The 11,230-nt window shown below is 38.6% G+C and overlaps 1 protein-coding gene across 10 annotated transcripts in view; it reads left to right on the top strand.

The window, feature by feature from the left end:
- Positions 1-3: 3 nt before the first annotated feature.
- Positions 4-11,230, top strand: part of CARF (calcium responsive transcription factor) — an 80,443-nt gene continuing 69,216 nt past the window's right edge. For 7 of the 10 annotated variants that reach the window (XR_014294908.1, XR_014294909.1, XR_014294910.1 and 4 more), the window contains exons 1-2: positions 4-53; positions 3,875-4,040. The gene's annotated coding sequence lies outside the window, so the exon portion shown is untranslated. Of the gene's footprint in view, positions 54-369; positions 1,248-3,874; positions 4,041-11,230 lie in introns of those variants that run through there. The other 3 variants (XR_014294914.1, XR_014294915.1, XR_014294913.1) reach the window with 3 other exon arrangements.

The raw sequence follows: 11,230 nt of genomic DNA, 5'->3' as shown, positions 1-11,230 counted from the left end.
CGCGCCTGCGCACTGTGCTGGTCTCCATGGCGGGGCCTCGGAGCCAAGACGAGGTTGAGTAGACTCGTTTTGAATTTTCTCCCCTCTGCTCCAGTACTTTGTGGACTTCCCTTCTCGCCCTGTAGGGCGTTCGGCGGCGGCGGGACTGGGGGAGTCGGAGGTTTGGCAGAGCTGTCTGCGCCGACGGACGGGACGCTGCTTCCCAATCCCCCTTTCTTCCTGCTGCCTCCTCCTCCCGTCACCTCCTGACCCGCCCGGTCCCTGAGCAACCGCCGGCCTCCGCCCCTTGCCGCTGCCGGGCCTTGGTGGCGCCTTCCGCGCCCCGCCTCGGGCCGTATTCGGGGCCCCTCCTAACGAGGCCTACCGTACCCCGCCCGGGCGGGGTCCGCGGGCCCCGAGCCGGCAGGCTGGAGAAGGTGGAGGTTAGGTGTCTTAAGGAGGGCTGCTGAACCCAAGGGCGCACCACCACGGAGGAGGACTCGGACCCCCTGGGCGGGAGCGCCCGCTGTGTGGTCCTATGCGCCGCCCCGCATTTTAGGGTTCCTTTTTTCTCTTTATGAGCTCCTTTATACCTTGCTTTTAGAAGGGGAAAGGCGGCCTCCCACACCTTTTCCCAACGCTTTTTGACTTTTTTTTTTTTCGTCTTGAAGTTACCCAAAGGCCTGTGTCTTATTCTCAGAAGGTCCCGAGAATAATTCTAATGGAATTTAGTTGTTTTTCTGAGGGAGGATGGGTGGAGAGATACTACTCAGCTCTCCTAGTCGCTTTTTAAGGCGTTCGCCAGAAATCCTTCAAGAGGGGGACTTCTTAAAGAGACGGCAGTTTAGAGTAAGGCAGAACTGGATTGCAGAATTTGGGGCAAAGCGGTATGTGTGCAGGTGAAGACAGCTAAAGCTTTCCTTTGTTACGTTGCTTCAAGATGTACAACAGTTAAGTAGACATATGATATTTAAGTCAACCATAAACTATGAGGAGGGATTTAAACAATTGTAAATGAAAAATAATCTGTTAATAGTGCGCAGTGACAATGAAACTAAGACTATTTTCAATTTATTCACCTTCTTAGAGTGCAGGCCGTGGAACCCGAGTGTCTGGGTTCGAATCCTGCCTCAGCTGCTTATTTATTAGCCTCTGTGCCACACCTTGGACAAATGTGAGATTAAGTGCCACATAGTAGATGTTAACTGTTTTTACCATCGTTATCCTTTAGATGTCAGTTTAACTGGAAGCTATGGCAACGTGAACAAGTAAGACTTGCTTAATGGTTACAGGAGTAAAAAGAGAAAAGCTGTGCTGAGGGCCTAGGAAAGGATTGGGCTTGCAAATAGAAGCCATGGTCATTTAACCATGTGATTCATTGTAATTGTGAGAATTGTATGCATAAGTTAGACCACCTGAAGTTTGAAACTTTTTTTCTCTTTCTTAATTGAAGTCTTGTTATTTAATCCATATTTTTTGAATTTGTTAGAAGTAAAAAGAAATTTGACAGTTTCAAACATTTGCTTTTACATAAGTAATTTTTGAGTTACAGCAGTAAAATTGTCTGAATTAAAATTCATAGAACCTGAAATAAAACTTCTAATAGGTTCTTCAGGTAATTTTTAATTGTTAATATATCATTGGTTAAAATACATTTTTCAATGTGTAATCAGTAGATTAATTCATTTTTAACTATCATTAATTTGAAATTTATCAAAATAAGAAAATACTGTACCTGATATTCAATACAGGTTGATCCTAATTCAAATGGAAAAATTTTCTATGATCAGTAAGATACAGAACTTAAATATGTGCTTAATAAGATAAAACTTCAATTTACAAAGCAGAAATGTTGAATTCACTAAAATACTCTTTTCATTTGACTGAGACCTTTAGTTAAGGGAAAATTAGTTAACAAGCATTCCAAGATACCTGAACACCTAGAATGATGGCTTTGGTGTTTTTTCAACAGTGGCTTACGTGTTGTATTTCGTGTTCCCTCTATGTAATACCTAGAGTAGTTAGTATTTTTACTCACAGTGTTTTTCTTAACTTTGCTTAGAACATTAACTTCAAGTTTTGGTTCTAATGATTTCCTACATGATTCATTTACTAGGTTTCTTACGAAGACACATTATCTGGAGAACTACAGCTTGGAAAATGTTCCTCTTTATTATAGGTTTTTTTTTTTTTCTGTATGTAATGGCATGGTGTAGTATGATATAAAGACTGTGCATGTGCTTTGGAGTCCTAATTGGTTTTGGTGATTTTTTCCTGCTTAGTTTTGAATCTGAGCTCTAATGTTCTGTGATCTTAACCAAGTTACTTGACAGCTTTGGTTTTCTTATCTATAAATAAATAATAAGCTCTACCTTAGAGTCATTGTGAGGACTAAATGAAATAATTTGTAAATCCCTCAAAGAGCAAAGAGGTAAAAAGAAGTATGTATGTACAGGGTAAGAAATGGATAGAAACCAAGATTACAGGGAAGTTTATAGAGAGGGCAAACCTTAGATAAAGGAAAAGAGACATTGTGAACACTAGCTTTAAAATTTTTTCACTGAAAAATGAAAAGTTGAAGTAGATTGTTTATATATATTTGCATACATTTAACATTTTGACGTTGATTTAACTAACACAATACAACTTGCAAAACCCATCTTTTAAGAAATAAATTACTCTATAAAATATTTGTGAATTAGGAGTCTTGATTTAATTTTTGACACCACTGATTCATAGCAATTTTGTATACATCATAGAAGGAACATTGTGTTGTTTACCTACCCTAAAAGATGAGGGAAATTTTATTTTCTAAAGTACTTTTGAGCAGTATTTTTTAATGTAGTTAATAAGGTCAGACACTGATTTTAAATATAAGATTTCAATATCCTTTAAATCTTGAGACATTAACCAAAGTGCCTAGAATTAAGAGAAACTCTAAACTTCAAGTGGCTTCATCCTTCAGTTAGCCCGTTTGGGGATTTACTGTTAGATTATTGGTTTTAACAGATAAATTTTACCACACCAAAGTCTATCGGGAAAACTAAAAAAAAAAAATCAAATATTAAGACCATTTTTAAGAAATTACAGCTGAGAATTACCTTTAATGTTTTGAACAAATAGATTTGCTGTTGAACAAAATCAAAAAACAGCAGTAGCCCCAACTTGGTCCACAGGGATTTGAGTAACTACAGCCTGACTAGTGTCTTCCCCTCTGCCATGTATTCAGTATGTATAAACAATAAAAGCCCTTTTTTGCTATAAATTAAAACATTGAACTTCTAATTCTTCCTAATCTTTGCTTTTGGTATAAGGTAAAATCCACTTTTTAAAATGTGATGTGAAACATTCTAGAAAGCAGTTTGCCAGCAAAATTTAATGGCCTTAGTGTGTTTTCTGAACTCCAATTATTACCCTCTAGGTTATATATTTAATACTTTCTCTTTTCTTTCTGTTCTCTTTATCCAATCCCAATACTACTTAAGACATAAGCTTATCAATTTAATTCTAGGATTTTATAGGGGATGGGGTATGAGGAGGGAAGCCCTTATTCTCAAGCTTCTATGGCTCCAAAATATGTCCAATTAGTAAATATTTTCATTGTGGAGAAAAATGCAATTTACTGTGGACGTTTTTGTTTCTGTAGTAGTTACAGAATGTGAGAGTTGAAACAAGGCCTTAGTCCAAATCCCCAACACAGGTTAAGTCACCAACCCCTGGACACATGCAGTCTTCTATAAAGACAGTCCTAGTCTTCACTTTAACCGAGTCAATTGCTGGGTAAACTATACCAGGCTGGTAATGGCTATTTTATAGTAAAACCTGCAGAACAAAATCTAGTAGCTTGCTTTATGTGTAGGAAAATAAATATACACTGAATACCTTCTCATTACAGAAAAAATGCTGCTGTGAAGACATAATTATAGCTTTCACATAACTGATGCCCCAACCATCATGATTCAGTGCCCCCCAAAGGAAGAACTTCAGTGGAAAAGAGGGGGCATTTCTGGGGATAGTAGAGTGCTTGAGACCTGAATTTAAACTCAAGCTCCTTCATGAAGGTAATAATTTTTTTTTTAAATGATAGAAGGTAACGACTCTATAAAGGTTAACTATTGTCTATTACATATTAATGAAAAAGTCAAGTTACACTTTGTATATAGGTACTTTGTTCTGATTATGGTTACCAGTCGGAAAAGAACATTTTATACCTAGCTATTTAATCTTAATATCTACATTCTTTGGAACTTTACTTTGACATAGTTAATTGAAAGTTAGGGATAATACTTTTTTTTTTTTTTTTTTTTGCGGTACATGGGCCTCTCACTGTTGTGGCCTCTCCCGTTACAGAGCACAGGCTCCAGACGTGCAGGCTCAGCGGCCATGGCTCACGGGCCCAGCCGCTCTGCGGCATGTGGGATCTTCCCGGCCCGGGGCACGAACCCGTGTCCCCTGCATCGGCAGGCGGACTCAACCACTGTGCCATCAGGGAAGCCCGGGATAATAACTTATAGCATGTGCTGACATTGAGGTTAGGTGGGAAAATTGGGTATTTTAAGTCACCCTGCAGTTGTCAGGATTGAGGAGTATAATGCAAATTGATGGAAGACTTAGGGGAGGAAGGAGTAATACTTTTCACTTCATTCAAATTATTTTTTGAAGGGGACGTCTGTAACTTAAAAATGTACTTTTTTTTTTTTTTTTTTTTTTTTGCCGTACGCGTGCCTCTCACTGTCATGGCCTCTCCCGTTGCGGAGCACAGGCTCCGGATGCGCAGGCTCGGCGGCCATGGCTCACGGGCCCAGCCGCTCCACTGCATGTGGGATCTTCCCGGACTGGGACACGAACCCGTGTCCCCTAGCATCGGCAGACGGACTCTCAACCACTAGCGCCACCAGGGAAGCCCTAAAAATGTACTTTTAATCTCCAATTCAACAATGAGTTAGGTCAACAGATACTGAAACCCACTTTTCCATATAATAAACACGAAAACCTTGTTTAACACATAGTATAGAGTTACTGCATACTGAAAGGAAATTTTTGAGTTTTGAATTTCCAGAAGATAGTAGGAAAGAAGTTCTCTTTCTTCCATTTACAGATTCCCAGTCTGGGCAAAGTTCTGAAGTAAGTGGTTTATATTTGGCAAGCTTCCTGTGTTATCCCACCCCTTCACTAGTGAACTTCCCCAGGGCATTCATCCTGCCTTCCCTGTTCACTGCAGCATCTACCTCAGGTCTGCAGAATCCCTTTAAGGTGCTCTGAGCCTCAAATGTACTTGCGTTCTAACCTCTAAGTTAAACTTTTCGGGGTAGCTGTTTTTAACTCATCTTAAAGGGAGAAAGCTATATTTATATAAATTTACACAAATTTGATAATGACTGATAATCTCTCCAGAGTTTTTTCTTTTTAAGAAAAAATGCTTGTTAACTCCAATGAAAATTTCATTGATGAAATTTCAGATAGGGTAAGAGAAAATAAATAAAATGAAAAAAAAATTAGATCATTAGGGATAATTTGTAATGGAATCAGGGCACCTACCAGGAAACTGAGAGTAAGTTTTTAGAAAATTTTTCTCCTAAGCTATTTTCACTTTTTACCTTTCTGTCCCTAGATCCACTTTTGGATCTGTTTACAGAATATTTTCTCAGGGGCTGTAATTCCTGCATAGTTAAAATGCTAGTTTTTTTTCGGGGGGTCAGAGATCTGTAGATTGCTTGCAGGAGGGCTTTTGTGTGTTAGAGACTGCCTATAATTAAATTTTAACCAGGAAAAGTTGAGAACAAAAATGAACAAAATTTATTTTAGCATCTTTAATTTGTTAACCTATCCAAAAAAACAAAAAAAATTTAAAGCCATGACTAATGAAGGAGGGAGGTTTGTCTGTTACCTTGAAAGAGTTCACATTGTAATAATAAAAGAGTGGGCTTTGGGATCAATGCATGTGGGTTTGAGTTCTTGCTCAGCCACCTAGTATATTTGTAATCTTTGGAGTTACTTAACTGCTTAAATCTTATTTCCTTATGTGTAAATTGGAGCAAGTAACTGAATCACAGGGTTGTTGAAAGGATTAAATAAAATGACATGTATAAAACACTGAGCCTAGTACTTTACTATGGTAAATGCTCAATAAATGAAAACCTTATAACCTTTACTGGTGAGCCTCAGTTTCCTTTTGTGTAAAATGTTGTTAATGGGTCCTATATCACAGAATAGCAGAGTGATTGTTAATAATTCTGGCTAATAATTATTAAGGATAAGAAGCGTTCAATAAACATTATTTTGTAGCTATAATAATTAAATTCATAATCTTCATGTATTCTATCATAATGCTTATATTTACAAATCAAAATAAAGTCTCAAAAATATTTCTGATCTTAATGTCATCATGTTTAGATAGTGAATATTTTAGTGTATTTAATACACTTTAAAAAATTAAGTTGCATTCTTTTTAAAAAAATTTTGTTTATTCATTTTTGGCTGCATTGGGTCTTCATTGCTGCACAAGGGCTTTTCTCTAGTTGCAGTGAGCGGGGACTACTCTTCGTTGCAGTGCGTGGGCTTCTCATTGCAGTGGCTTCTCTTGTTGCAGAGCACAGGCTCTAGGCACGTGGGCTTCAGTAGTTGTGGCACACAGGCTTCAATAGTTGTGGCACACGGGCTCTAGAGCGCAGGCTCAGTAGGTGTGGCACACAGGCTTAGTTGCTCCGTGGCATGTGGGATCTTCCCCAACCAGTGCTCGAACCCATGTCCACTGCATTGGCAGGCGGATTCTTAACCACTGTACCACCAGGGAAGCCCTAAGTTGCATTCTTGACAGCAATTATTTCAGTTTTAATAAGTCCCTCAGTAGGACTTTATTTTCAATTGGATCTAACTCTGTAAAAGTTTTCTCCTTGAATAGAGTTCTTTTATTTTTATACTCAGTGTACATTAGAGGTCAGTCAATAAATGATAGTTAAATGAATTTGAAAAGTCATCAAGATAATCAGTTATTAGAAACATAAGATCTAAGAACTGAATGGGATCTTTAAAAAATTAGGAATTGAAGTTCAGGGAAGTTAACATTGTTTTTTTTCATCAAATCTAGACTGACCCTATGTCCTTTTCCTACTACATTCATCAGATGTTTGAATTTTTAAACTAAAAGTAATATTGAAATAGAACTTGTGAGTCATCTGAAAGTAAAATTTTTTGCAATTTTTCAAAGACAGTATAGAAAAGTATATTTAGAAGCTTTATACTAAGCCCAGGAAGTTTTTATTACATCAGTGAGATGACTGATATTTAACAGATTTTTGTCCTTAGGAACCAAGTAATTTATATATAGATAGGTGAATTTTTTATCTTAGTTTGCATAATTATAGGTAGCAGAAATAATTTATTGAGTATTGACCCTGTACTAGGAACTGCACCAAGCTCTTTGCACACATTATTTTGTTTAATATAACGACCCTCTGAGGGAGATGCAGTATAATTGCCTATTTGCACATGAGAAAAACTAAAGCTCAGAGTAGTTAACTAATTTGACAAGTAAGTATGAAGCTGAAATTCAAACCCAGAGCATATGACTACAGAACACTGTCTTCAGCTATTTTATACATTTTTACTGACAAAACCCTCTCAGTTTTTGTTTTAAAAGTTAATGAAAAAATAATATATTTCCTGTCCACCCTAACTCCAACATTGTTCAGAGTATGGTAACTTAACCTAAAATTTCAAGATAATTTCGGAGTTCATATACTATGATTTGTTACTGGCTTCAGTTTACAGACACTCTGTTTGCTCTTTTTTTTTTAACTAAAAGACTTAATTTTTTTCTGAAAGTTTTAGATTTATAGAAAAATTGAGCAGGTAATATAAAGATTTCTTCCATATTCCTTCACCTACCTTCTCTCCCCTCCATCCTAGCATGCAGTTTTCTCTACTATTAACATTTTGTAGTAGTGTGGTCCATTTTCTAAAAGTTAATGAACCAATACTGATACATTATTATGAACAGAAGTCCATAGTTTACACTAAGATTCACTCTTTGTGTTGTATACGTTTATGGATTAATGTCATGTATTCATCATAACAGTATCATAAAGTATTATCTCATCACCATAAAAATCTCTTGTGCTTTACCTATATGAATTCCCGCATCCCCAACCTCTGGCAACTACTGATCTTGATATTGTGTCTATAGTTTTGCCTTTTCAAGAATGTCATATATTTGGAACCATATAGTAAGTAGCTTCTTTCACTTATCAGTGTGCATTTAAGGTTTCTTCTTGTCTTTTTGTGCCTTCATCGCCTGTTTCTTTTTTTGTTTGTTTTTGGCTGCCCCTCATGGCTTGTGGGATCTTAGTTCCCTGACCAGGGTTCAAACCCAGGCCCACAGCAGTGAAAGCACTGAGTCCTAACCACTGGACTGCCAGGGAATTCCCAAGCCTGTTTCTTTTTAATCACTGAATAATAATTCATTGTATGGATATACCACAGTTGTTTCACCCATTCACTCATTGAAGGACGTCTTGGTTGCTTTCAAGTTTTGGCAATCATGAATAAAGCTGCTATAACTATCCATGCAGGTTTTTGTGGAACATAAATTTGCAACTCATTTGGGTAAATACGTAGTAGTACAATTGCTGGATTGTATGGTATGCCTGTGGTTAACTTTGTAAGAGACTGTCAAACTGTCTTCCAGAGTGGCTGTATGTACGGTTTTGTATCCCAAGCATCAATTAATGAGAGTTCCTATTGTTCCACATATTTGGCAACATCTAATAGAGGTTTTTTTTTTAATATTATCCATTCTAATATGTGTTATGATATCTCAGTGATGATTTAATTTGCAGTTCCCTTATGATATATAATGTCGAGCATCTTTTCATATGTGTAATTGCCATCTGTGTATCTTCTTTGCTGCAGTGTATCTTCAGGTCTTTTGACCACTTTTTTTTTTTTTTTTTTTTTGCTGTACGCGGGCCTCTCACCGTTGTGGCCTCTCCTGTTGCGGAGCACAGGCTCCAGACGCGCAGGCTCAGCGGCCATGGCGCACGGGCCCAGCCGCTCCGCGGCATATGGGATCTTCCCGGACCGGGGCACGAACCCGTGTCCCCTGCATCGGTAGGCAGACTCTCAACCACTGCGCTACCAGGGAAGCCCTGACCACTTTTTTTTTTTTTTTTTTGCTGTACGCGGGCCTCTCACTGTTGTGGCCTCTCCCGTTGCGGAGCACAGGCTCCGGACGCACAGGCTCAGCGGCCATGGCTCACGGGCCCAGCCACTCCGCGGCATATGGGATCCTCCCAGACCGGGGCACGAACCCGTATCCCCTGCATCGGCAGGCGGACTCTCAACCACTGCGCCACCAGGGAGGCCCCCTGACCACTTTTTAAATTAGGTTTTTTTCTTATTGTTGAGTTTTAAGAGTTCTTTGCATATTTTGGATACAAATCCTTCATCGGATACATGTTTTGCAAATATTTTCTCCGAGTTTGTGGTTTTTCTTCCCATACTTTTGTTACTGTCTTTTGCAGAGCAAAAGTTTTTAATTTTAATGAAGTCTTGCTTATCAATAATCTCTTTCATGGATCATGCCTTTGGTATTTTATACTTAAAACATCCTTACTATACTCATGGTCATCTAGGTTTTCTCCTATGTTGTCTTCTAGGAGCTTTATAGTTTTGCATCTTACATTTATGTCTATGATCCATTTTGAGTCAATTTTTTTGAAGAACGTAAGGTCTGTATCTAGGTTCACTTTTTTTGGGGGGGGGGTGGGCATGTGGATGTCCCTTTATTCAGCACCATTTGTTAAGAAGACTATCCTCTAGTGAGGTGGATGGACCTAGAGTCTGTCATACAGAGTGAAGTAAGTCAGAAAGAGAAAAACAAATACCGTATGCTAACACATATGTATGGAATCTAAAAAAAAAAAAGTTTCTGAAGAACCTAGGGGCAGGACAGGAATAAAGAGGCAGACATAGAGAATGGACTTGAGGACACGGGGAGGGGGAAGGGTAAACTGACACGAAGTGAGAGAGTGGCATTGACATATATACACTACCAAATGTAAAATAGATGGCTAGTGGGAAGCAGCCGCGTAGCACAGGGAGATCAGCTCTGTTTTGTGACCACCTAGAGGGGTGGGATAAGGAGGGTGGGAGGGAGATGCAAGAGGGAAGGGATATGGGGATATATGTATATGTATAGCTGATTGACTTTGTTATACAGCAGCAACTAACACAACGATGTAAAGCAATTATACTCCAATAAAGATGTTAAAAAAAAAAAAAGACTATCCTCTATGGGATATATGGGCACATATGCTTTATTTATTTATTTTTAAATAGGATTTTTAAAATATTTACTTATTTTTGGCTGCATTGGGTCTTTGTTGCTGCGCGTGGGCTATTCTCTAGTTGCGTCGAGTGGGGGCTACTCTTCATTGCGGTGTGCAGGCTTCTCGTTGCGGTGGCTTCTCTTGTTGTGGAGCACAGGCTCTAGGTGCGCGGGCTTCGGTAGTTGTGGCTCGCAGGCTCTAGAGCGCAGGCTCAGTAGTTGTGGAGCACGGGCTTAGTTGCTCTGCAGCATGTGGAATCTTCCTGGACCAGGGCTCGAACCCGTGTCCCCTGCATTGGCAGGCAGATTCTTAACCACTATGCCACCAGGGAAGTCCGGCACATATGCTTTAATTTCTCTTGTGTAAATACATAAATTGGAATGGCTGGATCATAATTAGGTTCACGTTTAACTTTTTAGAAAACTGCCAAAGTGATTCTCAAAAGAGAATATATACTGTTTACATTACCACGAGTAATACATGAGAGTTCCAGTTGCTCCATATCTTCATAAACATTTGATATATCAGTCTTCTAAATTGTAAATATTCTAATAGGTATATAGATGTATATAATTGTGGTTATAATTTTCATTTTCCTAATGACTAATGCTGTTTAGCATATTTTCATTGTTTATTTGCTAGCTGCATATCTTTTTTTTCTTTCTTTTTTTGGCTGTGTCACGTGGCTTGCAAAATCTTAATTCCCCTATCAAGTTCCAAAAAATGTTTATCACCCCAAAATAAAACCTTGTACCCAGTTGGCAGTAACTCCCTGTTCTCCCCTCCCCCAAGCCTTGGCATCCACCAGTCTACTTTCTGTCTGTATTTTACCCATTTTGGATATGTTTTATAAATGGAACCATACAATATGTGACCATTTGTGTCCAGCTTCTATCACTTAGCATAACTTTTTTGAGGTATAT

Source organism: Mesoplodon mirus, assembly GCF_964341445.2.
Source record: "Mesoplodon mirus genome assembly, chromosome: 8".
Classification (NCBI taxonomy): Eukaryota; Metazoa; Chordata; class Mammalia; order Artiodactyla; family Ziphiidae; genus Mesoplodon; species Mesoplodon mirus.
The sequence above is the reverse complement of the archived record's forward strand: the minus strand, read 5'-3'. Positions and strand labels throughout refer to the sequence as shown.